Genomic DNA, 10,886 nt, shown 5'->3' with positions numbered 1-10,886 from the left:
TCGATTCTCTGGTTGTTCTTCAAACATAGTCAATTCTGCCTTATTGTCTTCATCGGTCTTCTGGTTCTTCATCACTGATCGTTCTTCAGTACTTTTACACTTATTAATTATGGGGTCTAACAGTTTGATTTCGTCTTTCAGCGACCCCATCCTACTGAGGAGTTCTCACTGAAGAGAAATTGTGAGAGATTCCCTTGTCCTCAAAGAAGTTATCCATAGTACTATTTTTGAATTCAGTGCCATGGTCACTTCTAATAGATCATACTTTAACATTGTTGAGTACTTCTATTTTCTTGATGAACGAAATGATTTCTTCAGGAGCTTCATCTTTGGATCCGAGAAAAAAGACCCAAGTGTACTTGGCATACTCATCAACAATGACGAGTGTGAACTTCTTTCCAACTAAGGATTGCACGTTGACTGGACCAAAGAGATCCATATGCAATAGCTGAAGATGTGCAGTCACTGAAGAGATTTTCTTAGACTTGAAGCTAGCTCTTGTGTTTTTTCCTTTTTTCACATGCTGAGCAAAGAGATTCCTTTGCAAATGAATGTTGAGGAAGACCAGTGACAAAATCATTTCTTGACAGCTCGCTGAGTGGCTTGAAGTTGAGATGAGAAAGTCGTTTGTGCCATAGCCAGTTGATGTCTGACAAGGCTTTAGAGAAGAAACAACTATTCTCAGTGAGAGATGAATTCATATTAATGATATATACATTCTCTAGACGAGAACCAGTTAAGGCAACCTTATCATCTTTGTCAAGAACGTGACATGAATTCTTCGAGAATTTAACTGTATAATCTTTATCACACAGTTGATTGATGTTACGGAGATTGTGCTTCAGTCCTTCAACATATGCAACGTGTTTGAAAGTTGTTGCACCATTGGTTAATATACCAAAACCTCTGGTATATCCTTTTCCGTTACCACCAAAGGTTACGGAAGGTCCTCTTTCTTCCTTGAAATGAGTTAGCAGAGATTTATCGCCAGTCATATGTCTTGAACATCCGCTATCAAGATACGATATATGTTTGACGTCCTGAGTAGTAGAAGAGGTAGATGGCTCAGAGGAAGTAGATGCTTTTGAAGATCCTTCATCTGCATTTATGGCCATCAAGCAGATATAGGCTGTATCCTCTTCATCTGAAGATGATTCATCGGATGATTCAGCCCAATCATGGTCTTCAACGACAAGGCCCTTAGCCTTTGGCTGGTTGTTCTTCATCTTTCTATACTTATCCGTCAGTTTTAAGTACTTTTCATCTTTAGTCCTGAAGGAGGAAGGAGCTTTAGAAGAAGGCATCGTAGCTTTCTTCAATCTGCATTCACCTGCAAAATGTCCGGGCCGGTGACAGTTGTAGCAGACAGCTGAAGCCTTGTCTATTCTTTCAAACTTTGGCTTTTCCCTGAGGGACAGCTGAGGAGATCTACGAAAGTTTCTTTTGCTAGCGAATCTCCTGAAAGACTTAGTCAGGAGGGCCAGGGATTAAATCAGATTCTGGAATATCCTCAGATATAGAAGAGTCTATCTATGTAATAACAACAGCAGGAAGAGAAGAGACAAAAGGGGTAGAAGAAGTTTCAGCTGAATAAGCTTCAGAGATCAAAGCCAAATGAGAGCTTTTCAATTCCCTGGAATCTTTTACAATATTCCTCTTCAGTTGATGAGATTGCTCATGGTTAAGCATAATCTCGTATAAAGTAGAGAGAGAAAGAGTGGACATGTCATTGGACATCTTGAGACACATGGAAAGGTGTCCCAAGACTCAGGAAGACATTCCATAAACTTAGTTAAAGTTTTAGAATTGGAATATTCCCTGCTGACAGCCCTAAGATCAATAAGAAGACAATTAAAACGTTGATGTACCGTCTTACTAAATTGATCTTTCTAGTTTCTTGAACCTGAGTGTGTGGTGTCCATTTTAACACTGATCAATCTTCATATCTTCATAACCATGGCAGAATCTTGATATATCTTGTAAGAACACATTAAGAACTTTGAGAGGAAAAGTCAAACTCTACAAATCAGTCAACTCTCTTAATACGTATCAAATCTTACAATGAAGCTCTCCTCACTAATTACAAAGACCATCTTCTATTTATATGGTCAAACTAACTAAACAAAGTCAAAGTCAAACTTCTATAAGAAAAGTCAAACACGCTGACTTTTACAATTATAGACTAAATTTAAACTTTCAAGACGAATACAATTAATACTGATTTCTCAGTCCTAACAGAGTGGTTCCTTCATATTGAACACAAAGTGTGTCCCACATGGATTTAGAAGATTTGAGCTTCATCACGGAGTGATAAATCTCATCAGGAAGAGACATAGCTATTATAGACCGAGCACACATGTCTATATAGCTATCTTCTTCTTGTCTTCATTGCTACACTGATGAGGGAGCTTTGGAATCTGCCGTTCAGGAATCGCGGCAATCGTAGCTGTTGCTGGAACAGCCGGAGCAATAGCAAATGCAATATATGGTCCATTTTCTATGTAATGTGGAATTCCAGGATCCATACCTTCAAGAAAGAGGGACATCCGGTTCTTCCAGAGACTAAAGCTGTCACGGATGAACCGGGAGGTTTGGCAAGAGAGCCATTGTCTTGTGTGTGTGTGTGTGTGTTTGTAATTTGTAAAGTCATTTGAAAGCAGTAAAGTTATGTAAGGAAAGAGATAAGCTAATACATAAAAACAGCTAAATAGATTAGAGAAGAGAGAACACTGCTCTGATACCACTTGTTGGTCCCTTTAGGGTCTACAAGATAAGTAAAACAATTTGTAGAAGGGGAGGGATGAATACAAACACAATATTTTCAAATTTAAAATGTATATTGATAAAGAAGATCAATACAAATTTTACAAGACTGTTTGCGGAAAGATAAGGTAAGAAAACTTATCTAAACAATCTTTGGTTACACAGATTCTTAGCAAATGAGAAAAGAAATGTTGTAAGAAAAGTTCCTTTACTTAAGCTAGGAAATGCTCAAAGTAAGAATTAGGTTTAGAGAGTGAGCTGCGCGCACTCTGCATGGAGAAGAAACACTTCTATTTATACCCAGTTCATTAAATGTTCATTTAATCCAAAATGGTAGGGTTAGAGTGTGTGTCAAGCCTTAAGAGAAAGGCTTGTCCTTTGCTACAGTGAATAGTACAAAAAGCACTATTCATGAGCAGACATCCTTACCTAAAGTTGGTGGGCAATAGAGTCAACTAGTCGGATGCGTACCGCACCAATGTTTAGAAGGGTATTGGTATGTCTTTTGTGTGTATAAGGACAAGACAACAATAATCATGCTAAGCAAGCTTCCTTTGATCGCTGAATGCTGGAATAACCTGGAGGTCTCTTTAGCATTCGTTGAGGCTTGAGCAGTCTTCACACATATGTAGACAGGCTTGTAATCATTGAGTACCACTTTAGATCACGTACGCCAGTCTCTAATCTTCAGTTTCAGTCTTCGACATTAACTGAAGGTTCTTTTTGTCTTCTTGAAGTATCGTTGTTTTTTTGATTGAATTTACAATACAAGTTCTTCAGTGATCACTGAACAGACTCAGTGATGATTGTTGGAACTGAAAAGACAGATACATAAACACAACATACAAGTGAAAAGGGATTATCATCAAATCACTGAGAGAGAGGATCAACAACATGTCTCCAGGTGAAAATAGAACACCAACGTCCATATGGTAAGTTGCAATCCTTAGAAATTCTAGTTTAGAAATCACATCATTATGGATTTCATAACCAAATTACCAAGGACATCAAAAGGTTATGATGCCATATGGGTGATTATAGATCGATTATCTAAATCTGCACACTTCTTACCGATGAAAGAATCGTATTCAATGGAGAGATTAGCAAAACTGTATATTGATAAGATAGTGGTACGTCATGGTGTTCCTTTATCAATTGTTTCTGATAGAGATAGTTGGTTCACTTCTATGTTTTGGAAAAGTTTTCAAAGAGAGATGGGTTAACAGAATAAGCTAAGTACAACTTACCATCCTCAAACAGATGGACAAAGTGAACGAACTATCCAAATGCTGGAAGATGTGCTTAGAGATTGTGTTATTGATTTTGGGGGATCATGGGATAGTCATTTGGATTTGGTGGAATTCGCTTACAATAATAGCTACCATTCAAGTATTCAAGTTGCACCTTTTGAGGTTCTATATGGACGAAAGTGTCGAACTCCTTTATGTTGGAACGAAATAGGTGAGAAACAATTAGTTGGGCCTGAGCTAGTCCAACAAACAACGGATAAAATTTGTCTAATACGGGAACGTATGAAAGTGGCACAAGATCAACAAAGAAGTTATGCCAATAAACATCAGAAACCAATTGACTTCCAAATTGGTTATAAGGTGATGTTAAATATATCACCGTGGAAAGGAATAGTACGTTTGGTAAAAATGGAAAGGGTTGGAGAGGTGGCATTCAAGCTAGAACTTCGAACATAGTTAAGTGCTATTCATAACACTTCTCACATATCAAACTTACGGAAGTGCCTAGCAAATCCTGACGTAGTGGTGCCTCTTCCAGATATTAAGATTGATAAGAAATTGTGTTCTGAGGAAACCCCTAAAGCAATTACTGACTTCAACGTAAAGAAGTTGTGAAATAAAGAGATTGAATTAGTAAAGGTACATTGGCACTATCAAAAAGAAGCAGATGCCACCTGCGAACCCGAGGCAGAGACGCGAATGAAATATCCTCATTTGTTTACTTAGTGGAATTCCATGACGGAATTCTCTAAGGAGAGAATATTGTAATAATCAGTTTTCAAAGGATAGTTGATCAGGCCTTAAAATTGCACAGTAATAAAAAGATCGGAGTTGGATTATGTTATTTGAGGGTTTTGAGCATTTAACCTGTATGTATGTTATTTGTTCCTCTTCAATAGGTCTTTTGGGAATGTTAATTTATAATAATTATTATTATTAAGGGATGGTTGTTTAAAAGAGGGGGAGGAGGTGGCGGCTGTATTTGATTCACCGCCTCCCTTTTTGTTGCTCTCTTACTATTTGTAGTAAGGAATGTTGAATTGAGAAAGGGTTACTCAATTTGAAATCAGTAAAAACTCTTTGGGCGAATTATCAATCTCTAGATAGAAGAAGCAATCATATTTCATCAAAGATTGTAAGGCTAAGGAGAGTGGTTCTTATATCCTATATATATATATATAATTTTTTTCTGTATTACATTGAGTTTTGTATTTTGATTAAAAATGTTTCTCGGTTCATCCTAAGCCGGCCAAGTGTCATCCGGATTCATTCTAAACCGGCCAAGATTCATCTGGTTTAATGTCTATACCGGCCAAGTGTTGTTCGGATTACTTATCCGGCTAGTGTTGTCTGGATTGCATATCCGGCCAAGTGTTGTCCGGATTACTTATCTGGTTGGAATTGACTGTGTGTGTCCACAATTAATCAATCTTCATATAAACTCTTCAACAATGGCAAATCTGATATGAATATTCAAGAACATCATAGAGAGAGTTGAGAGAGAAAGTCCATGCTCAAAACTTGGTCAAACTTTTCTTTACATAAATCTGATTATTACAATGAGAATCCTTCTACAATTACAAGACTAACACCCTATTTATAGGGTCAAACAAGTCAAAGTCAAACCTTACATAAAAAGTCAAACACGATGTCTATTTTAATTATAGACAATAGTAACTTTCAAGAAGAATACAATTTTACACTGACTTTCAGTCCTAACATTCTCCCCCTTTGTATTCAAACTTGAAAGAATTTGTGCGCTTTAAGTCTTGTTTGAACTTTGTAGCTTTAAGCCCGCTATGTCTTCCTCAAAAACCAACTTCAACTCGAAATCTTCAGACAATTAATTGTTGAGAAAGATCTTCTAACATTCTCCCCCTCGAATGTAGAACAACGATGATCTTCTCTTTTGACAATGTAGATCAGTATAAACAAAAAATTTCAGAAACAATAACAATCTTCAAAATGATCTTCAGTAAACTGTTGTAAAATTGATCTTCACATTCAACATCTCTCAGACATTTTAGCATCAGAATAATTTTCTGTAATCATCTCCAGTCGCACTACTTTTGAGTCTTTTGCCAATTTCGAAGTTACTCCCCCTTGATCTATACATCAGATTCCCCTTATAATGTTCGGAATTAGACATTTCATTCTATCACACCCCGCTAAAGCGGAAACACGAGATGTAATAGGTAAGCGAGTCACAGCAACAGTAAATAAATAACACCTTTCAAATTTTACAAAATAAAACAGTTTAACATCAATAACCAAAATGGAATAGTGTACTTCTTATACAAAAACTTAAAACACGAACTTAATCGGTCTTGCCACAAATATGCTCCCAAAAACTTCATTTCTTACTTAAATCCTGAAAAGCATGAAACCTAAAACAAGGTCAACTACAAAGAGTTGGTGAGTTCACATGTTTTCATATGCAAAAAACATTACAATGCATAAATCATTTATTTGCAAACATATACATAAACTTTTGCACTTAATAAATGTAAATCTACCACGATGCTTAACTTGAGACGCTACTGAGCCTTACCAGACCAATGTGCCCCATTATTTTACGAACGACCATAAGTAGCCTGTACACTTACTTAGGTCCCACAGTTCGTAGTAGTNCAATCTTCTCTCTCAACTCCCGTACAATATCTGCCAATCTGCCATTAGAAACAAATTGATCAGTTAAGGATCTATGCAGTGAAATCAGTTAAAAGAAATATGAACAGTTAAGCTCAAAAAGAATAGAAAAAACACAAACACTGAAAACACACACAAAAACAGATATACAATGATCCAAAAAGAAAATCTAAACACAAATGAAAACCACGAACAATTAGAAACCAAAAAAGAATTAAAACCGTTCAAGTCCAAATCAAACTGAGTCAAGTCCAAACTAACACAATACAGATGTTACACTTAAAAAAATGATCTATCTGCACTCAAAAGTCTATCCAAAAATCCACTTGTATGCTTCTCTTATCGGTTGCTTCACTTGGGCTGCTGTGACTTGATCTTAATCCCCGAAAGCAAAGCCAATTCAACAGGCTTTCAAATCTGTTAAATCTGTCCAAAACCAATCCTTGCTATGCCTGAAAATCGTCCAAAGTGTATTTGATTTACCTGTTTATTTCCAAACACAACAGCAAACAAAAGTTAAATTGTATGAACCTGCTGCTGTTTTTAAATCTTAAAACAGCAAGAACAATCAACCAAATCTGTGTAGAGTTGAACCTGTGTAGCAGCTGTAGTTTCAGTCCACAAATTGCAAACACACAGTCATAAAAGCTTCTATATGCAGAACAAATAACTCAACAATCAACAATCAACCAGTATGTAACAAGATTTGAAACCAGCAAGTAACAGTGATCAACCTGGTTTCTTGTTAGATTAAAACATGAACAACAAATCAAAACTGATCAATGATGCTGATAGTCACCTGGGCTGCTGTTCCAAATTTTCAATATAACAGCAACTTGTTCAATCAAAGCAGTAATCCAAATATGTAAGAGTTATGTAGCAATTTAGGACAACAGCAGTCCTCAAAGCTCTCAAGTCTTTCAAACAATTAGCTGCTGCTTTTTCAGTTCATAGAACCACAAACACAACTATTTCATACAACAACACAGATGATGCGATTTTAGAACAAATAACAAGAACCCAAATGAACAAGTTGATGTATGTTGAAGTTGAAATCAAAAACAGAGATGAGTAATGAAAATGATTAAGCGACTGTTATTGATTGATAAACACCAATCCGAACAGAACTCATGAAAATGATGACCTGTTTATTTTTKAGCAATGAAGGCAGCAAACAATTGAACTCAAAACAGGCTGTTTCAATATTGACCTCAAAATAGATTATGTAATGTAGACAGTAAGCAAACCTCAAGCTTTGCGATATCTCTAACACAGTCCTAGAAATCAATGTGTGAGGAAGATGAAGTMTAGGTTGCTGTTCCAGTTCACAAAATCATAAACACACAACAACTAACAAATGTAATTCCTCTACTCTTCTCTGTTAAGTAGTTGCTATATCCAGGTGATTCAGAACTTCAAACTCAAACAGCAACAGCTTCAATACTGCATTCTTTCACTTCACAGAAATAGAATCTTTTGCACACAGAGGGACCTGTCTCTACTATTAGATTTGATGACAGTTTTATTCAAGAAACACACAGCACTAGAGGTATTAGCTGTGTGTCTATTCCCTCTGTTCTCTTGAACTAATGCTGGTAAAAGACTTAGCTGTGATTGTTAAATCAAACAACATCAAACAAACAAATACTCAAGACATCATCAAGAACTTGAGTTTAAATCACAAGTTCAAAATACTCAAGCTCACTACACAGTATTTAATGACTAGCAGCAACAGCAACAGTGTACAAATCAAGTAAATCACACAAAATATATAACTCTCACAATCTGCTCACTGTTTGCTCACAAAATCGAAYAAGAAATCTTTCAACAGAATATCAAATCTAAAAGGATGATAGAAGAAATTCAAATTAGATCMAATTACATCAACAGATACTCAACCACATTGATTTACCTGAGTGATTTACAAAATTAGGTCAAGAAGTATTGAGCGATAAAGAATCCGGTGAGATTGATTGAGCAGTTTAGCAAACCGGATACCTCGATGCATAAATTTCTAAGTCCTAAACTGTTCACTAGTCCGCTCAACAGTCCGCTCAAAGCTAAACCTAATCCGATCACTAATCCGGTCAAGGGTTGTACGGTTTATATGAACACCGATCAAGGCATGAACGGTTTAGGAATAAACCGCTCAAAATTTAACTGAACCTAAGATTGATGAAAGACTTACCTGTGATGCCAAGCGATAAAGGTGATTGTGCGATTAAGAATCCGTATGAGTCTTCAACACAGATTGGGCGTACCTGCGATTTAGATGTCCGTGCGATGAAGATGAATCCCCATGAAGTTTTGGCTTTAATTGCTCAAACTTTCTGCGATTTAGACATCCGTTCAAGTCTGAGATTTAGATTATTGGGTTGGCCTAAGAACATCTAAACCGGATGGGCCTTGAAGATGGGCTAAGTATTTGGACGGTTTAAAAAAAATTGGAAACTCAAAACTAAAACAGATTAAAACTAACAAAAACACAAAAACAAAAAAAACTTTTAAGAAAAATGGATCAAAAACACTGGTTTAAAGAAAAATTCAAGAACACGAAAAAAATTCTAAAACACAAAATCCGATTAAATCTTGATTAAAATCGATCAAATCACAAAAGTTTGTGAATAACAAAGATTCACAATTCAATTTCGAGCATTTTGATCCAATTTATAACACGAAAACACAAGATTTTAAAAAAAAATTCGGATCAAAACCTAAAAAAAATGAAGAACACGAAGAACACAAAAAAAAATTCAGAAAAAAAATTCACTTATCTTCAAAGAATCTGATTTCTTTAACCTCTGATTTCTTGCATCCTGCTTTGATACCAATTGTGGTGTCCATTTTAACACTGATCAATCTTCATATCTTCATAACCATGGCAGAATCTTGATATATCCTGTAAGAACACATTAAGAACTTTGAGAGGAAAAGTCAAACTCTACAAATCAGTCAACTCTCTTAATACGTATCAAATCTTACAATGAAGCTCTCCTCACTAATTACAAAGACCATCTTCTATTTATATGGTCAAACTAACTAAACAAAGTCAAAGTCAAACTTCTATAAGAAAAGTCAAACACGCTGACTTTTACAATTATAGACTAAATTTAAACTTTCAAGACGAATACAATTAATACTGATTTCTCAGTCCTAACAGAGTGGTTCCTTCATATTGAACACAAAGTGTGTCCCACATGGATTTAGAAGATTTGAGCTTCATCACGGAGTGATAAATCTCATCAGGAAGAGACATAGCTATTATAGACCGAGCACACATGTCTATATAGCTATCTTCTTCTTGTCTTCATTGCTACACTGATGAGGGAGCTTTGGAATCTGCCGTTCAGGAATCGCGGCAATCGTAGCTGTTGCTGGAACAGCCGGAGCAATAGCAAATGSAATATATGGTCCATTTTCTATGTAATGTGGAATTCCAGGATCCATACCTTCAAGAAAGAGGGACATCCGGTTCTTCCAGAGACTAAAGCTGTCACGGATGAACCGGGAGGTTTGGCAAGAGAGCCATTGTCTTGTGTGTGTGTGTGTGTGTTTGTAATTTGTAAAGTCATTTGAAAGCAGTAAAGTTATGTAAGGAAAGAGATAAGCTAATACATAAAAACAGCTAAATAGATTAGAGAAGAGAGAACACTGCTCTGATACCACTTGTTGGTCCCTTTAGGGTCTACAAGATAAGTAAAACAATTTGTAGAAGGGGAGGGATGAATACAAACACAATATTTTCAAATTTAAAATGTATATTGATAAAGAAGATCAATACAAATTTTACAAGACTGTTTGCGGAAAGATAAGGTAAGAAAACTTATCTAAACAATCTTTGGTTACACAGATTCTTAGCAAATGAGAAAAGAAATGTTGTAAGAAAAGTTCCTTTACTTAAGCTAGGAAATGCTCAAAGTAAGAATTAGGTTTAGAGAGTGAGCTGCGCGCACTCTGCATGGAGAAGAAACACTTCTATTTATACCCAGTTCATTAAATGTTCATTTAATCCAAAATGGTAGGGTTAGAGTGTGTGTCAAGCCTTAAGAGAAAGGCTTGTCCTTTGCTACAGTGAATAGTACAAAAAGCACTATTCATGAGCAGACATCCTTACCTAAAGTTGGTGGGCAATAGAGTCAACTAGTCGGATGCGTACCGCACCAATGTTTAGAAGGGTATTGGTATGTCTTTTGTGTGTATAAGGACAAGACAACAATAATCATG

Source organism: Cynara cardunculus (assembly GCF_001531365.2).
Source record: "Cynara cardunculus var. scolymus isolate 2C chromosome LG 2, CcrdV1, whole genome shotgun sequence".
NCBI lineage: Eukaryota > Viridiplantae > Streptophyta > Magnoliopsida > Asterales > Asteraceae > Cynara > Cynara cardunculus.
Note: the sequence above shows the minus strand (reverse complement) of the source record.